The sequence below is a fragment of the Hyla sarda genome, chromosome 2 (assembly GCF_029499605.1).
Source record: "Hyla sarda isolate aHylSar1 chromosome 2, aHylSar1.hap1, whole genome shotgun sequence".
Taxonomy (NCBI): domain Eukaryota; kingdom Metazoa; phylum Chordata; class Amphibia; order Anura; family Hylidae; genus Hyla; species Hyla sarda.
In genome coordinates, this window is record NC_079190.1 from 467,864,423 (window position 1) to 467,882,110 (window position 17,688).

Sequence of the window (17,688 nt, forward strand, 5' to 3'; positions counted from 1 at the left end):
CCGGCTAGCGGTGGGGGGCCGGGAATGGACAGGACGTACTCCTACGTCCTCGGTCCTTAAGGACTCGGAAACGGGGGCGTAGGAGTACGTCCATTGTCCTTAAGGGGTTAAGGACCAGGCCAATTTTATTTTTGCGTTTTCGTTTTTTCCTCCTCGCCTTCTAAAATCCATAACTCTTTCATATTTCCATCTACAGACCCATATAAGGGCTTGTTTGTTGCGTCACCAATTGTACTTTGTAATGAAACCTCTCCTTTTACCGTAAAATGTACGGCAAACCCCCCAAAACATTTTAGGGAGGAAATTTTCATGAAAACCACAATTTTGCGCATTTTGGAGGGTTTTATTTTCACACTATACACTTTACGGTAAAAATAGCGTGTTCTTTATTCTGTGGGTCAATACGATTAAAATTATACCCATGGCTAGATACTTTTATATTTTTGTACAACTTAAAAAAAATCTAAAACTTTTTGTACAAAATCAGTAATCTAATATTGCCATATTTTGACCACCTATAACTTTTTCATTTTTCCATATATAGGGCGATATATGGCTCATCTGTACTTTTTATCAATACTACATTTGCATATATAAACTTTTAGATAATTTTTTTATAAATTTTTCTTTGAAGAAAATGAGACAAAAAAGCAGCATTTTTGGACATGCTTACGCTATGCACCGTACGGGATCATTAACATTATATTTAGATAGTTTGGACATTTATGCACGCGGCAATACCAAATATGTTTATACAAAAAAAAGTATGCTTTTTGGGGGTAAAATGGGAAAAACTGACAATTTAAATTTTTATTGGGGAGGGGATTTTTCCCTTTTTTTTACTTTTTATTTTTACATTTAAAAAAAATTTTTTTTAACACTTTTTATGTCCCCATAGGGGACTATCTATAGCAATCATTTGATTGCTAATACTGTTCATTGCTATGCATAGGACAGCACCGATCAGTATTATCGGTGATCTTCTGCTCTGGTCTGCTCGATCTCAGACCAGAGCAGAAGACCCCGGGAGACGGCCGGAGCCCGGTGAGGGGACCTCCGGCCGCCATGCTGGATGATCGGATCGCCGCGGCAACACTGCGGGCAATCCGATCATCCATTTAAAGTACCGCACTGCCATGTCGCAGATCTGTATTGATCACGGCATGAGCGGTTAATGGCGGACATCCGCGCAATTGCGGATGTCGGGCATTACGGGCGGGTCCCCGGCTGCTGCTAGCAGCTGGAACCTGCCGTGTATGACGCGAGCACCGTTCTGATACTTGCGGTCATACACAGGACATAAATGTACGTCCTGGTGCGGGAAGTACCACCAAACCAGGACGTACATTTACGTCCGTGGTCATTAAGGGGTTAATCTGAACCAGCCTTTGAATCTGAATTGAAAGGAATGACAGATGTGATAGAATCAGATCCAAAATAAATTTCAAAAAGATTCTCATATGTGTAATCATAAATATTAGGAGAAGCCTCCTCTGATATATTCAACACCAAGGATCTGCAACATGTGACTGTCCGGTTGTTAGAAAAGTACAAAATTCAGCATTCTATGGGTTACCGTTTGTGCACTCCCCGGGCAGCTACCATCGGAGACCACTATTCTTCAGCTTGATATTCATACTCCTTATGACTAGTTATTGTAATGTAAATCTGCATGTACATAGAGTCAACAAGTGTATCACAACCTACATATCCGGTGCGCCTCTGGGTGTAGCCGATGTTCCACAGCCTTTCCTTTGAAATAGAAGAAAATCTCAATCACCGTAAATTCGGGGCATGAGCTATGTCACCTAGAAATGTGTTTTGGCCTACAACTTGTAGCTACTCCCAGGTTGGGAAAAGGAATAAAAATTTGTTTAGATTTCCCAAAGCGGTTTTAGCATTAAAATTAATGGGATACTTAGGCTGAGATATGGATAAGTGTTTCTGTGATCATTTTTCAACAAGTGATTGCTCGCAGCGCCGGTTCTGTACAACAGAGGAGCGAGTTAACATTCAGAGCACAGAAATCGCCGTGCGGAGAAGAAATGACTGCTGTTTATGGACATAATTGTCTATTAATATCATTCACAGATTTCTATCTCCAAATAGGATGTGTATTTTTCTTCCTCTCGCTCTTCTGGTATTCATGGCGCAAAAATATTATCATGTTGAGGCCAGTCCGACCTCACTTATAGAGTATCTACACTTACACAGCCATTGTTTATTGCCCCAAAGCATCTTTAAAAAAAAACAATAAAAAAAATTAAAAAAAGGAACAGTTTTTGGTATGGTCTTAGCTACGGCTCTTTCATGATGCGTCTTGCAATGTCTGTATATGCAGTAACCTAGAGGGAGTGCCACAGGGGGCAAAGTCTGTGAGATGGTTAGGTGCAGGGGTTCCATAGTCACAGTTAGGTTGGCACAAGGTTTTTGATGTCCATTCGGACAAGTAGTTGGGGCGCCCTTCATGTTAGGTGCAAATACAGTGACCCCTCGACCTACGATGGCCCCGACATACGATAATTTCAACATGCGATGGCCTCTCATAGGCCATCGCATGTTGAAGGCAGCATCAACATACGATGCCTTTGTATGATGGGGCCATCGCATAAACAGCTATCCGGCAGCGCTGACTGCTTCAGCTGCCCTGTGCTGACGATCACTTACCTGTCCTCGGGGCTCTGGCGCGTCCTCTTCGGGATCCTCTGCATCGTCGGCGCTCTCCATCAACGTCATCACTTCGCTGCGCACGCCGTCCCGTCATCCAATAGGAGCGGCGTGCGTAGCAACGTGATGGCGGCGACGGAGAGTGAGGATGCCGGGGAAGCAGAGGCCTTGCTGGAGCGTCGGGGACACCTCGGGGACGCCGCAACAGCGATGGGCGGCGACATCCCGGATAGCCGTTTACGATGCCCCTGTGCCCTGTGCTGACAATCACTTATCTGTCCTCGGGGCTCCGGCGCATCCTCTTCGGGATCCTCTGCATCGTTGGCGCTCTCCATTGACGTCATCACTTCGCCGCGCACGCCATCCCGTCATCCAATAGGAGCGGTGTGCGTAGCAACGTGATGGTGGCGACGGAGAGCGAGGATGCCGGGGAAGCATAGGCTTTGTCGAAGCGTCGGGGACACCACGGGGACGCCGCAACAGCGATGGGCAGTGACATCCCGGGCTGCAGTGACGAGCGGTGACGGTCCGTAGCGGCAGGGACAGTTGAGTACAACTTCCTCTAACAGTGGTCTTCAACCTGCGGACCTCCAGATGTTGCAAAACTACAACACCCAGTATGCCCGGACAGCCAATGGCTGTCCGGGCATCCTGGGTGTTGTAGTTTTGCAACATCTGGAGGTCCGCAGGTTGTAGACTACTGTCCTATACTTTACATTGCAGGGATCCCTCAACATGCGATGGTTTCAACAAACTATGGTCCGTTTGGAACGGATTACCATCATATGTTGAGGGACCACTGTACAATGAAGCCTCTGAACTATAGAGGGACAGTGTTAATTGCAGCTTCAATCATACTGGAGGGGACAGCATCATAAAGTGTTTTACCTAAGAGCACTGGGAGGGCAGTAAAATCGTAATGGATTACCAGAGAGGAGATGAAGACAACAAAGCCTAAGACTTCTAGGAGATGACCTTTTAGGGCTTCAGGCCAGGCCTATAGACATTGTGGCTGCCGTGTCACCGAATTACCTGAAGTCCTGAAAGGTCCTATTATACAGCTTCGCCCCCCTCCCAATTCCTTGTATGTGTGGTGAAATTGAGTTCCCATCTGTAAGATGTTTTCCTATAGTGGTGCATGTAAATTATACTTGACTTTGCTTCCACCACAGTTCTTTGCTTGTTTCCCATGTGCAGCGTGTGATGTAAGAGTCTCATGTCCCTCCATAGTATGTCATCTTTTTTCCACCGCACACAAGCACAGTGGCATAGTTGCTTTCTTAGCAGAAGGGAAATGACTGTGTATCAGTAAGTACCATATTATGACCAATACTGCATATGTCTGAAAAACAACAGAAAGATTGACAACTCCATCAATCCTTCAGAGTGGTAACAACATGATTTTAGTGCTCTCAAAACTGTTATTAAGCCCATGAGAGTCCTCTCCATGGTTCACAGCTATTCCTTATTCTCTCAATTTTATGGTGCAGAACCAGAACTGGGCTGTTTGCCAGTAGTACACACACATGGACATTACTTCTCTAGCCAATCACAATACTGCACATACTCCTCTCTGCAATGCCCTGACAAGGTGTGTGACGTGCACTGGACTGAATAGGTTAGCGCTGTGCTGGAGGATAAGAAAATGTTACTGAAACACTGGCTTTGTGAAGTGCTAAGTCAGCAAAAATGGTAAAAAGGCAGCAGCAGTGCAGCAAGGAAGGGGTTATACTAAGCACTTAATTGCTGCTGAGGACAAGCTAAAAGGAAGGGAAGCAGGGAGATTACATTGCAACATGGCTTACAGACAGCAGTAGGTACACTGGTATTTAGACAAGGGACAGCTGCACTGAGCTTTATGGGTGGTGAGACATAAAAGGGAAGCCTTGATTTACCTTGTGCAGGCACACTGGCTTGGCTTGCCAGTGCACATCCCATGCTTTCTCAGGCTCTCTCTTCTGTACATAGCACATGCTAAACCCTGCTCCTAACAACAGACATTGGACAGCAGACTAAAGAGAAGTAATACATCTAACTTTTTCTGTGGTAAGGAATCATTTTTGGTAAATACATCAATTTACAAATATGTTAGGAATTGCATAGGCTATGACATGGGGGGGGGGGGTTAGGAAATACAATTACCATTTAAATTGCAAACACCCAGTAAGATTATTCCTCTACAATTACCATTTCCAGTAAGATTATTCCTCTATGTGAGTGAAGAAAATAAAAAGGATTCTTCATTCCTGCCTAAAGTATCTTTGACAGTTCCAGCGGGGTGGCAGTCTTACCCTACCAGCTTTATAGACACATTGGTAGAATTTCTTTATGATCTTTTTGCAAAGCTGCTTCTCCCATTTTAGATATATTAACACTAGAGATCGAATTTTCCCAAAAAAATTTGGTTAGGTCCGAATTTATTCGTAGCAAATCTGTATTAAAAATGGCTATTTCTGGCCTACAGAGAGCCTCAGTAAGGGTGTAGAACATTTTGCCTTGCTGTAACACACATAGGGTGTGTGCTAGGTTTGTGAAATAATATTGTTATTCAGTATGACATGCAGATTACAGGTGCCACTATTAGAATCACTGTCACAGAGTGGCACAATGACAGAGTCTGAATGACCAGACTATAGTGCCTAACAATTGAAAAGATTAAAGATATTTTTTAACATTTAAATTGAAGATTTCAAATAATCATGAACCTAAAAAGATTTATTTAATGTGCCAGCAGCATAAAGAGACCACATGGTGGTACAGTGACACAGCCTGGAGGTGGCAGAAGCATGAGGAGACCATATAGTGACTGAATGACACAGCCTGGAGGTGGCTGAAGCATGAGCAGACCATATAGTGGCTAAATGGCACAGCCTGGAGTTGGTGGCAGCAAGAAGAGACCATATAGTGGCTGAATGGCACAGCCTGGAGTTGGCAGCAGCAAGAGGAGACCATATGGTGGCTGAATGACACAGCCTGGAGGAGGCGGAATCATGAGGAGACCATATAGTGGCTGAATGACACAGCCAGGAGTTGGCGACAGGAAGAGGAGGCCATATAGTGGCTGAATGGCACAGCCTGGAGTTGACGGCAGCAAGAGCAGACCATTTAGTGGCTGAATGACACAGCCTGGAGTTGGCGGCAGCATGAAGAGACCATATAATGGCTGAATGACACAGCCTGGAGTTGGCGGCAGCATGAGGAGAACATATGGTGGCAGAAGGAGACAGCCTGGAGTTGGCATCAGCAAGATCAGGAGTCCTGAAAGGGACCCGGTGACATAGTGGGTCGGTGGGTGGCAATACCAGTACACCGGTGGGTGAAAAAAGGAGAACTTGGCATCAGATGTGTGGCATCAGGCGGGTGGCAGGATCAGAATAGTAGCTAAGGCAGGTAGGCAGAAGAAAACGGTTTATTTTGTAAAAGTGTTAGTGTGCACAAGTAAGTATTGAGGGTATGCATTACGTAAAACTTAACTTTTAATAATATTCTTAGGATAAACTGTATGTACCCAAAAAAAATTTGAAATCAAACAGGAAAGCTGTGCAAAAAACACCATGTGCCACCTACACCACCAAGTATTGATGTGATGCAAAGACCTCTAAAAGGTGGAAGGGAACAATGTATGGTTCATTGTAACCGGTATAGGTCAAAACTTCCCCTGTAAGGCCCTACTCTTGCATTATTAATTCCCTTCTTGGTAAGTGTTACTCGCCCTTAAAAGGGCGGCCCCACACAGGAACCTCTCCCTATTTCCACCTGCAAACACTGCCATTTCCCAGGGTTTTTAGGTGGAAATAGGGAGAGGTTCCTGTGTGGGACAGCCCTTTTTAAGACGAGTGACTCTTTCCTCAAAAAAGTGGAAGGGAACAATGTATTGTCGATTGTAGCAGGTGGGGGTAAAAAATTCCCCTGTAAGGTCCTACTCTTGCCCTATTTATTCCCTTCCTGGCAAGTGTTACTCCCTCTAAAATGGGCGGCCCCAAACAGGAAACTCTCCCTATTTCCACCTAAAAACCCTGTGAAATGGCAGTATTTGTAGGTGGAAATAGGGAGAGGTTCCTGTGTGAGGCCGCCTTTTTTAGGGAGAGTAACACTGGCCAAGAAGGGAATTAATAATGCGAGAGTAGGGCCTTAGAGGGGAAGTTTTTACCCCCAACAGTTACAATGGATCATACGTTTTTCCCTTCCACCTTTTACAGGTCTTTGCATCACATCAATACTTGGTGGTGAAGGTGGCTGTTACGCCGAGCGCTCCGGGTCCCCACTCCTCCCCAGAGCGCTCGCAGCGTTCTCTCATTCGCAGCGCCCCGGTCAGACCTGCTGACCGGGTGCGCTGCGATTTTACTCCCAGCCGGGATGCGATTCGCGATGCGGGACGCGCCCGCTCGCGATGCGCATCTCGGCCCCCGTACCTGACCCGTTCCCCGTCTGTGTTGTCCCGGCGCGCGCGGCCCCTCTCCTTAGGGCGCGCGCGCCGGGTCTCTGCCATTTAAAGGGCCGCTGCGCCACTGATTGGCGCAGCAGGCCTAATCAGTATTCTCACCTGTGCACTCCCTACTTATACCTCACTTCCCCTGCACTCCCTCGCCGGATCTTGTTGCCATTGTGCCAGTGAAAGCGTTTCCTTGTGTGTTCCTAGCCTGTGTTCCAGACCTCCTGCCGTTGCCCCTGACTACGATCCTTGCTGCCTGCCCTGACCTTCTGCTACGTCCGACCTTGCTCTTGTCTACTCCCTTGTACCGCGCCTATCTTCAGCAGTCAGAGAGGTTGAGCCGTTGCTGGTGGATACGACCTGGTTGCTACCGCCGCTGCAAGACCATCCCGCTTTGCGGCGGGCTCTGGTGAATACCAGTAGCAACTTAGAACCGGTCCACCAACACGGTCCACGCCAATCCCTCTCTGGCACAGAGGATCCACCTCCAGCTAGCCGAATCGTGACAGTAGATCCGGCCATGGATCCCGCTGAAGTCCCACTGCCAGTTGTCGCCGACCTCACCACGGTGGTCGCCCAGCAGTCGCAACAGATAGCGCAACAAGGTCACCAGCTGTCTCAACTGACCGTGATGCTACAGCAGCTATTACCACAGCTCCAGCAATAATCTCCTCCGCCAGCTCCTGCACCTCCTCCGCAGCGAGTGGCTGCTTCCGGCTTACGATTATCCTTGCCCGATAAATTTGATGGGGACTCTAAGTTTTGCCGTGGCTTTCTTTCGCAATTCGTTCCCTGCACTTGGAGATGATGTCGGACCAGTTTCCAACTGAAAGATCTAAGGTGGCTTTCGTAGTCAGCCTTCTGTCTGGGAAAGCTCTGTCATGGGCCACACCGCTCTGGGACCGCAATGACCCTGTCACTGCCTCTGTACACTCCTTCTTCACGGAGATCCGAAGTGTTTTTGAGGAACATGCCCGAGCCTCTTCTGCTGAGACTGCCCTGCTGAACCTGGTCCAGGGTAATTCTTCTGTTGGCGAGTACGCCATCCAATTCCGTACTCTTGCCTCCGAATTATCCTGGAATAATGAGGCCCTCTGCGCGACCTTTAAAAAAGGCCTATCCAGCAACATTAAAGATGTGCTGGCCGCACGAGAAATTCCTGCTAACCTGCATGAACTTATTCATCTTGCCACCAGCATTGACATGCGTTTTTCCGAAAGGCGTCAGGAGCTCCGCCAGGATATGGACTTTGTTCGCACGAGGCGGTTTCTCTCCCCGGCTCCTCTCTCCTCTGGTCCTCTGCAATCCGTTCCTGTGCCTCCCGCCGTGGAGGCTATGCAAGTTGACCGGTCTCGCTTGACACCTCAAGAGAGGACACGACGCCGCATGGAGAACCTATGCCTGTACTGTGCCGGTACCGAACACTTCTTGAAAGATTGTCCTATCCGTCCTCCCCGCCTGGAAAGACGTATGCTGACTCCGCACAAAGATGAGACAGTTCTTGATGTCTACTCTGCTTCTCCACGCCTTACTGTGCCTGTGCGGATATCTTCCTCTACCTTCTCCTTCTCTGCTATGGCCTTCTTGGATTCCGGATCTGCAGGAAATTTTATTTTGGCCTCTCTCATCAACAGGTTCAACATCCCGGTGACCAGTCTCGCCAGACCCCTCTACATCAATTCTGTTAACAATGAAAGATTGGACTGTACCGTGCGTTACCGCACGGAACCTCTCCTAATGTGCATCGGACCTCATCACGAAAAAATTAAATTTTTGGTCCTCTCCAACTGCACTTCTGAAATTCTTCTTGGATTACCGTGGCTTCAACGCCATTCCCCAACCCTTGATTGGTCCACAGGAGAAATCAAGAACTGGGGTACTTCTTGTCACAAGGACTGTCTTAAATCGGTTCCCAGTACTCCTTGCCGTGACCCTGTGGTTCCCCCTGTATCCGGTCTTCCTAAGGCTTATATGGACTATTCTGACGTTTTTTGCAAAAAGCAAGCTGAGACTTTGCCTCCTCACAGGCCTTATGACTGTCCTATTGACCTCCTCCCGGGTACTACTCCACCCCGGGGCAGAATCTATCCTCTGTCTGCTCCAGAGACTCTTGCCATGTCGGAGTACATCCAGGAGAATTTAAAAAAGGGGTTTATCCGCAAGTCCTCCTCTCCTGCCGGAGCTGGATTTTTTTTTGTGTCCAAAAAAGATGGCTCCCTACGTCCTTGTATTGATTACCGCGGACTTAATAAAATCACGGTAAAAAACCGCTACCCCTTACCTCTTATCTCGGAACTCTTTGATCGCTTAAAAGGTGCCCACATCTTTACCAAACTGGACTTAAGAGGTGCTTATAATCTCATCCGCATCAGGGAGGGGGACGAATGGAAGACCGCATTTAACACCAGAGATGGACACTTTGAGTATCTGGTCATGCCCTTTGGCCTATGCAACGCCCCTGTCGTCTTCCAAGACTTTGTTAATGAAATTTTTCGTGATCTCCTATATTCCTGTGTTGTGGTTTATCTGGACGATATTGTGATTTTTTCTGCCAACTTACAAGAACACCGCCAGCATGTCCGCATGGTTCTTCAGAGACTTTGTGACAATCAACTTTATGCCAAAATGGAGAAATGTCTCTTTGAATGTCAATCTCTTCCTTTCCTAGGATACTTGGTCTCTGGCCAGGGACTACAAATGGACCCAGATAAACTCTCTGCCGTCTTAGATTGGCCACGCCCCTCCGGACTCCGTGCTATCCAACGTTTTTTGGGGTTCGCCAATTATTACAGACAGTTTATTCCACACTTTTCCACTATTGTGGCTCCTATCGTGGCTTTAACCAAGAAAAATGCCAATTCCAAGTCCTGGTCCCCCCAAGCGGAAGACGCATTTAAACATCTCAAGTCTGCCTTTTCTTCCGCTCCCGTGCTCTCCAGACCTGACCCATCTAAACCCTTCCTATTGGAGGTAGATGCCTCCTCAGTGGGAGCTGGAGCTGTCCTTCTACAAAACAATTCTTCCGGGCATGCTGTGACTTGTGGTTTTTTTTCTAGGACCTTCTCCCCGGCGGAGAGAAACTATTCCATCGGGGATCGAGAACTACTGGCCATTAAATTGGCGCTTGAGGAATGGAGGCACCTGCTGGAGGGATCAAAATTTCCAGTTATCATATACACTGATCACAAGAATCTCTCCTATCTCCAGTCTGCCCAACGACTGAACCCTCGCCAGGCTAGGTGGTCGTTGTTCTTTGCCCGTTTTAACTTTGAAATCCATTTTCGCCGTGCTGACAAGAACATTAGGGCCGATGCCCTCTCTCGTTCTTCTGATGCCTCTGAAGTAGAGGTCTCTCCGCAACACATCATTCCTCCGGACTGTCTGATCTCCACTTCTCCAGCTTCCATCAGGCAAACTCCTCCAGGGAAGACCTTCGTTTCTCCACGCCAGCGTCTCGGGATTCTCAAATGGGGACACTCCTCCCACCTCGCAGGCCATGTGGGCATCAAAAAATCCTTGCAACTCATCTCTCGATTTTATTGGTGGCCGACTCTGGAGACTGATGTTATCGATTTCGTGCGGGCCTGTACTGTCTGTGCCCGGGATAAGACTCCTCGCCAGAAGCCTGCTGGTCTCCTTCATCCTCTGCCTGTTCCTGAACAGCCTTGGTCACAGATTGGTATGGACTTTATTACGGACTTGCTCTCATCCCGTGGCAACACAGTTGTTTGGGTGGTCGTTGATCGATTTTCCAAGATGGCACATTTTATTCCTCTTCCTGGTCTTCCTTCAGCGCCTCAGTTGGCAAAGCAATTTTTTGTACACATTTTTCGCCTTCACGGTTTGCCCACGCATATCGTCTCAGATAGAGGCGTCCAATTCGTGTCTAAATTCTGGAGGGCCCTCTGTAAACAGCTCAAGATCAAATTAAACTTCTCTTCTTCTTATCATCCCCAATCCAATGGGCAAGTAGAAAGAGTTAATCAGGTCCTGGGTGACTATTTACGGCATTTTGTTTCCTCCCGCCAGGATGACTGGGCAGATCTTCTACCATGGGCCGAATTCTCATACAACTTCAGAGTCTCCGAATCTTCTGCTAAATCCCCATTTTTCGTGGTGTACGGCCGTCACCCTCTTCCTCCCCTCCCTACTCCCTTGCCCTCTGGTTTGCCCGCTGTGGATGAAGTGACTCGTGATCTTTCCACCATATGGAAAGAGACCCAAAATTCTCTTTTACAGGCTTCATCCCGGATGAAAAGATTTGCTGATAAAAAAAGAAGAACTCCCCCCATTTTTGCTCCCGGAGACAAGGTATGGCTCTCCGCTAAATATGTCCGCTTTCGTGTCCCCAGTTATAAACTGGGACCACGCTATCTTGGTCCTTTCAAAATCAAGTGCCAGATCAACCCTGTCTCTTACAAACTCCTTCTTCCTCCTTCTCTCCGTATTCCCAATGCCTTCCATGTCTCTCTCCTTAAACCACTCATCCTTAACCGCTTCTCTCCCAAAGTTGTTTCTCCCACTCCAGTTTCCGGATCTTCTGACGTCTTTTCTGTGAAGGAGATTCTAGCATCCAAGACGGTCAGAGGTAAAAGATTCTTCTTGGTCGACTGGGAGAATTGCGGCCCTGAGGAGAGATCCTGGGAACCTGAGGACAACATCCTGGACAAAAGTCTTATCCTCAGGTTCTCAGGCTCCAAAAAGAGGGGGAGACCCAAGGGGGGGGGGGTACTGTTACGCCGAGCGCTACGGGTCCCCGCTCCTCCCCGGAGCGCTCGCAGCGTTCTCTCATTCGCAGCGCCCCGGTCAGACCTGCTGACCGGGTGCGCTGCGATATTACTCCCAGCCAGGATGCGATTCGCGATGCGGGACGCGCCCGCTCGCGATGCGCATCTCGGCCCCCGTCCGTACCTGACCCGTTCCCCGTCTGTGTTGTCCCGGCGCGCGCGGCCCCGCTCCTTAGGGCGCGCGCGCGTCGGGTCTCTGCCATTTAAAGGGCCGCTGCGCCACTGATTGGCGCAGCAGGCCTAATCAGTATTCTCACCTGTGCACTCCCTACTTATACCTCACTTCCCCTGCACTCCCTCGCCGGATCTTGTTGCCATTGTGCCAGTGAAAGCGTTTCCTTGTGTGTTCCTAGCCTGTGTTCCAGACCTCCTGCCGTTGCCCCTGACTACAATCCTTGCTGCCTGCCCTGACCTTCTGCTACGTCCGACATTGCTCTTGTCTACTCCCTTGTACCGCGCCTATCTTCAGCAGTCAGAGAGGTTGAGCCGTTGCTGGTGGATACGACCTGGTTGCTACCGCCGCTGCAAGACCATCCTGCTTTGCGGCGGGCTCTGGTGAATACCAGTAGCAACTTAGAACCGGTCCACCAACACGGTCCACGCCAATCCCTCTCTGGCACAGAGGATCCACCTCCAGCCAGCCGAATCGTGACAGTGGCACATGGTGTTTTTGGCACACCTTTCCTTTTGTTTGATTTAAAAAAAAAAAATGGGGTACATATATATTATCCTAAGAAAAGTTAAGTTTTAGCTAATGCATATCCTCAATACTTACTTGTGGTCTGATGCGGAGGAATGTCTTTAACTGAGGAGCAACACCTTAAATATGTTTTGCACTATCCATATTTGTGAAGTGTTGGTGTGGCACCATGGTCAATCTACTCTGATTCATCAGGCATTGGTGGATGGAAATTCTGGTTGATCCATGCCTGATTCATCTTCACAAAGGTCAGTCTCTCCACATGTTTCGTGGATAGAGTTCTCCTTGGGGTTACTATGGCCCCCGCCACACTAAACACCAGCTCTGATGGCACACTACTGGCTGGGCAGGACAGCTTTTCCAGGGCAAACTGCTAGTTGCGGCCACAAATCAAGTTTGGCTGCCCAGAAGTCCAGCGGGTCTTCAGGGTGTGTTTGCATGGTCATGTCAAGGTATGCCACCACCTGCTGGTTCAGGTCCTGCTCCAGGTCTACCTGCTTCACTATGTGGGTGAAGAAAGGTACTCATCAGCGACTGTAGGCTCAGGCTGCTTCTGATGGAGCTGGTATTGCTCCTGCCACCCCAACCCAGCAGCCATGGCAGTGGAAGGTGAGCGCAGAGAGTCCCCGAGTCAGACCTGCGAGAGGATGGAGGATGGCGCAGATAGGCTGACTACGTAGGATGTCTCTGTAGTAGGTCAGTTTGTCCTCCCTCTCAGTGGGTGTAAAAAAGGCCCCCATTTTGTGCCAGTAGCGAGGGTCCAATAAAGTGGAGAGCCAGAAGTAATCCCTCTGCTGAATGGTGACGATTCCGCGGTCAGTACACAGGCAACTGAGCATGCATCGTGCCATTTGTGCAAGTGACTCGGAGGGACTCCCTGCCTCCATCTCCAATGCATAATGTCACGGTGTGTCTGGGTCTTCTGTCTCGCCTTCCTCATAACCCTTTAGCTCCTCTAGCTGCTCCTCCTCTCCTGTCGGATGACTAGAAAAACCGCCCATCTCGTGAAATCTAAACTGTGCTCCACTGTGCCCCTCCCCCTCCTCCTCCTCCAGTTCAGCCCCCACAGGGCTCATGTGGGCGTGAGATGTAGGCGCAACGTCTCCAGTGCCCTGACCAGCCATAATTTCCAACACGTGTTGTAGTAAATGAAGCAGTGGCATGACGTTGTTCATCCTGGTGACTGACTAATAAGGTGGCTTCCTCGAAGGGCATGAGCATGCGGCAGATGTCACAGATGAGCTGCCACTGGTTGACATTGAAGTTACACAGGTGAGTCCCCCTATCCACTTGGATCTTCAAGAAATCGATGATGGCTTTTCTCTGCTCGTATAGTCGGTCCAACATATGGAGGGTGGAATTCCAATGTGTGGAAACGTCGCAAATCAGACTACGTTGGGGGATACCGTTCTGACAATGCAGCTCAAGGAGGGTGTGCTTTGCGTTGTATGAGTGGCTGAAGTGCATGCAAAGTTTCCTTCCCATTGTTAGGATGTCTTGCAGATGGGGGGAACACTTCTGGAACCGCTTGACAACCAGATTAAAACGTGTGCCATGCCGTGCGCATGTCTCAGGCTTCCTTGCTGCAGCGCAGACGAGACGTTCTTCCCGTTGTTGGTCACCATGGTTCCCATTTCCAGTTTTCATGGAGTAAGCCATGATTCAATTTCTTGAGGAATTACTTTTAGCAGCTCCTCCCCTGTGTGACTCTGTTCGCCAAGGCAAACCATGTGAAGAACAGTGTGACACCGCCGTGCCCTGCACACGTGGTATGAGGGGCACTGAGACTTGTCCATGCAGTGGAGGCTGTGGACATGGGGGAGGATGAGGGGGCAGAGTCACACACTGTCACAGGACCAACGACCTGAGACCGTGGAAGCGGAAGCGGTGTGACCTGTCCAAGTTGCTGTTGTGGCTGTGCAGGAACCACATTCACCCAGTGGGCTGTAATGGACATGTATTGTCCCTGACTGTAGTTACAGCTCCACACGTCGGCGCTGCCGTGCACTTTGGTACACACTGATAGACTCAAGGACTGGCCCACCTTCTGTTCCACAAAATTGTGCACGGCTGGTACTGCCTTCTTTGCAAAGAAATGAAGGCTTGGGACTCTCCACCTCAGCTCGGTACAAGCCATCAGTTCTCTGAAAGGTGCAGAGTCCACCACTTGAAAAGGGTTAACCAACCGATGATGGCAGATGAGTTGCTGGTCGAGACACTACCACAAGCTGATACCAGGAGCTCAGGCCTCTATATGCAACTCCTGCTGCCACTCACCCCTAGTCTGTTGCGACCTCTGCTTGATGAATTTAGGCCTTTGCCACTCCTCTGTGCACATCCTTGCATTTCTCCGGCTGACATACTTAGTGCGTATATGAGGGGAGTACAATATACTCCACTACGCTTAAAACAGTATTTGTCTACAACACCAGCAGGTGTGTACTTTTGGCTGGCATTTCACAGTATCAAGGCCCTAAAGACTTTAACAAGAACAAAATGGTACACCACTTAGATGTACGTATATGGTATGCACTTATAAGGGGAGAATATTGTGCTCCAATACGCTTAAAACTGTATTTGTCTATAACACCAGCAGGTGTGCACTTTTGCCGGGCCTTTCACAGTATCTAGGCCCTTAAGACTTTAACAGAAACAAAATGGTACACCACTTAGGTGTACGTATGTGGTATGCATTCAGGAGGGGAGGACAATGCGCTCCATTACGCTTAAAACAGTATATGTCTACAACACCAGCAGGTGTGTACTTTTGGCTGGCCTTTCACAGTATCTAGGTTCTTAAGACTTTAACAGAAAAAAAATTGTACACCACTTAGATGTACGTATATGGTATGCACATATCAGGGGAGGACAATGCGCTTCAGTACGCTTAAAACAGTGTTTGTCTACAACACCAGCAGGTGTGTACTTTTGCCTGGCCTTTCACAGTATCTAGGCCCTTAAGACTTTAACAGGAACAAAATGGTACACCACTTAGATGTACGCACAGGTTACACTTAATAGAGGACAATACGCTTTTAGTACTCTGCTCACCCTAACTGGCTGGCTACTATTAGCTTTTCAGCTGTTGTACACACCATTGCTGCAGGACACAGTTGCTGGGTACTACACCCAAAATTACACCTTCTCTCTCAATCTCACTCCCTTCCCTATCAGTGCCTCTAGGCTGGATTTGGGCTTGAGGTGAATCGCTGCTGTAAAAATGCTTTTCTGTGCAACACACTCTGCTGTCTGTCCATCTCTCTCGATTATATAGGGCTGTGACATTGCAGGGATGGCTGGCTGCTGATAGGCTGCATGCTGCATGTGATTCAGGGTCATCCCGCCGACCCTTGTTCCTGCTTTCCCAGGATTCCTTGCCCCATGTCCTCACATATGGATCAACCATTTTAGATGCCCGGCCCCTCGAGCCTGGACCGGACTAAATGGAGTTTAATGAAGCGTTTTGTGCAATTCGCATTCGTTATGAATCAAATTCGGCGATATTCGCATTCGTTATGAATCAAATTATTCCCGAAATTCGTAACAAATTCGCTCATCCCTAATTAGCACAATAAAAAAGATGGTTGCAAAAGTTCACCTACGCTTTATCTCCAGATGTTCACTGCCAGCAGAGTGCTATTAAAGCTGCAATAAATAAGCTGTGAGCTGAGTTTTATTTAACATAAAAAAAATACCTGAAATTATATTAGTCTATTCAGCCAATTTCTTTCCTACATGGATGTTGGATATTAACCATTAAGTGTACTTTCACACAACAACATTTCCGAGTAGAATTCTTCTCTAAATTCCACCTCGGAAATTCCAGTGAATAAGGAAAACATTGGTGCAGCGCAGATTCCAGACTCCGGACCCTCTGAAAGAACATGTTTATTCTTTCCGTGGAATTTTTCTGCATTGCTGTCAATATTGACATTACATACTGATGCCCGCTGAAGATGGAACCTACATGCAAAATGTCTCTGGGAAGATTCCATAGTGTGAAGGGCCCTAATGTTGCCCTTTCTTTGCCCATATGATTGTCACACATGTTTCCATCAATTCTAATAAAAAGTGATAGAACGAAAACTACCTTTTCTGAACTACACTGCTCAAAAAAAATAAAGGGAACACTAAGACATCCTAGATCTGAATGAACTAATCGTATGAAATACTTTCGTCTTTACATAGTTGAATGTGATGACAACAAAATCACACAAAAATGATCAATGGAAATCAAAGTTATCAACCCATGGAGGTCTGGATATGGAGTCACACTCAAAATCAAAGTGGAAAACCACACTACAGGCTGATCCAACTTTATGTAATGTCCTTAAAACAAGTCACAATTAGGCTCAGTAGTGTGTGTGGCCTCCACGTGCCCGTATGACCTCCCTACAATGCCTGGGCATGCTCCTGATGAGGTGGACTAAAGCATCCGCCAACTCCTGGACAGTCTGTGGTGCAATGTGGCGTTGGTGGATGGAGCGAGACATGATGTCCCAGATGTGCTCAATCAGATTCAGGTCTGGGGAACTGGCGGGCCAGTCCATAGCATCAATACCTTCCTCTTGCAGGAACTGCTGACACACTCCAGTCACTTGAGGTCTAGTATTATCTTGCATTAGGAGGAAACTAGGTACCTAATGGCAGTCAGGCTACCTCTGGGAAGCACATGGAGGGCTGTGCGGCCCCCCAAAGAAATGCCACCCAACACCATTACTGACCGACTGCCAAACCAGTCATGCTGGAGGATGTTTCAGGCAGCAGAACATCTCCACGGTGTTTCCAGACTCTGTCACGTCTGTCACATGTGCTCTGTGTGAACCTGCTTTCATCTGGGAAGAGCACAGGGCGCCAGTGGCCTCATTTGTGGACGTCGGGCCCTCATACCACCCTAATGGAGTCTGTTTCTGACCATTGAATGGACAATTGCACATTTGTGGCCTGCTGGAGGACATTTTGCAGGGCTCTGGCAGTGCTCCTCCTGCTCCTCCTTGCACAAAGGCGGAGGTAGCGGGTCCCGCTGCTGGGTTGCTGCTCTGCACCTGTGCCGCCTGCCCTGACCTACTGCTACTTTGACCATGTCTTGCCAGTATCCTTCT

The 17,688-nt window shown here is 48.2% G+C and overlaps 1 protein-coding gene across 2 annotated transcripts in view; it reads right to left on the minus strand.

Moving 5' to 3' along the window:
* Window positions 1-17,688, minus strand: part of CYYR1 (cysteine and tyrosine rich 1) — a 214,946-nt gene that overhangs the window by 107,158 nt on the left and 90,100 nt on the right. Inside the window, exon 2 of one of the 2 annotated variants that reach the window (XM_056559452.1) lies at window positions 1,704-1,752. The exons of the other annotated variant lie outside the window; for it this stretch is intronic. The gene's annotated coding sequence lies outside the window, so the exon portion shown is untranslated. The remainder of the gene's footprint in view (window positions 1-1,703; window positions 1,753-17,688) is intronic. 2 annotated transcript variants of the gene reach the window in all.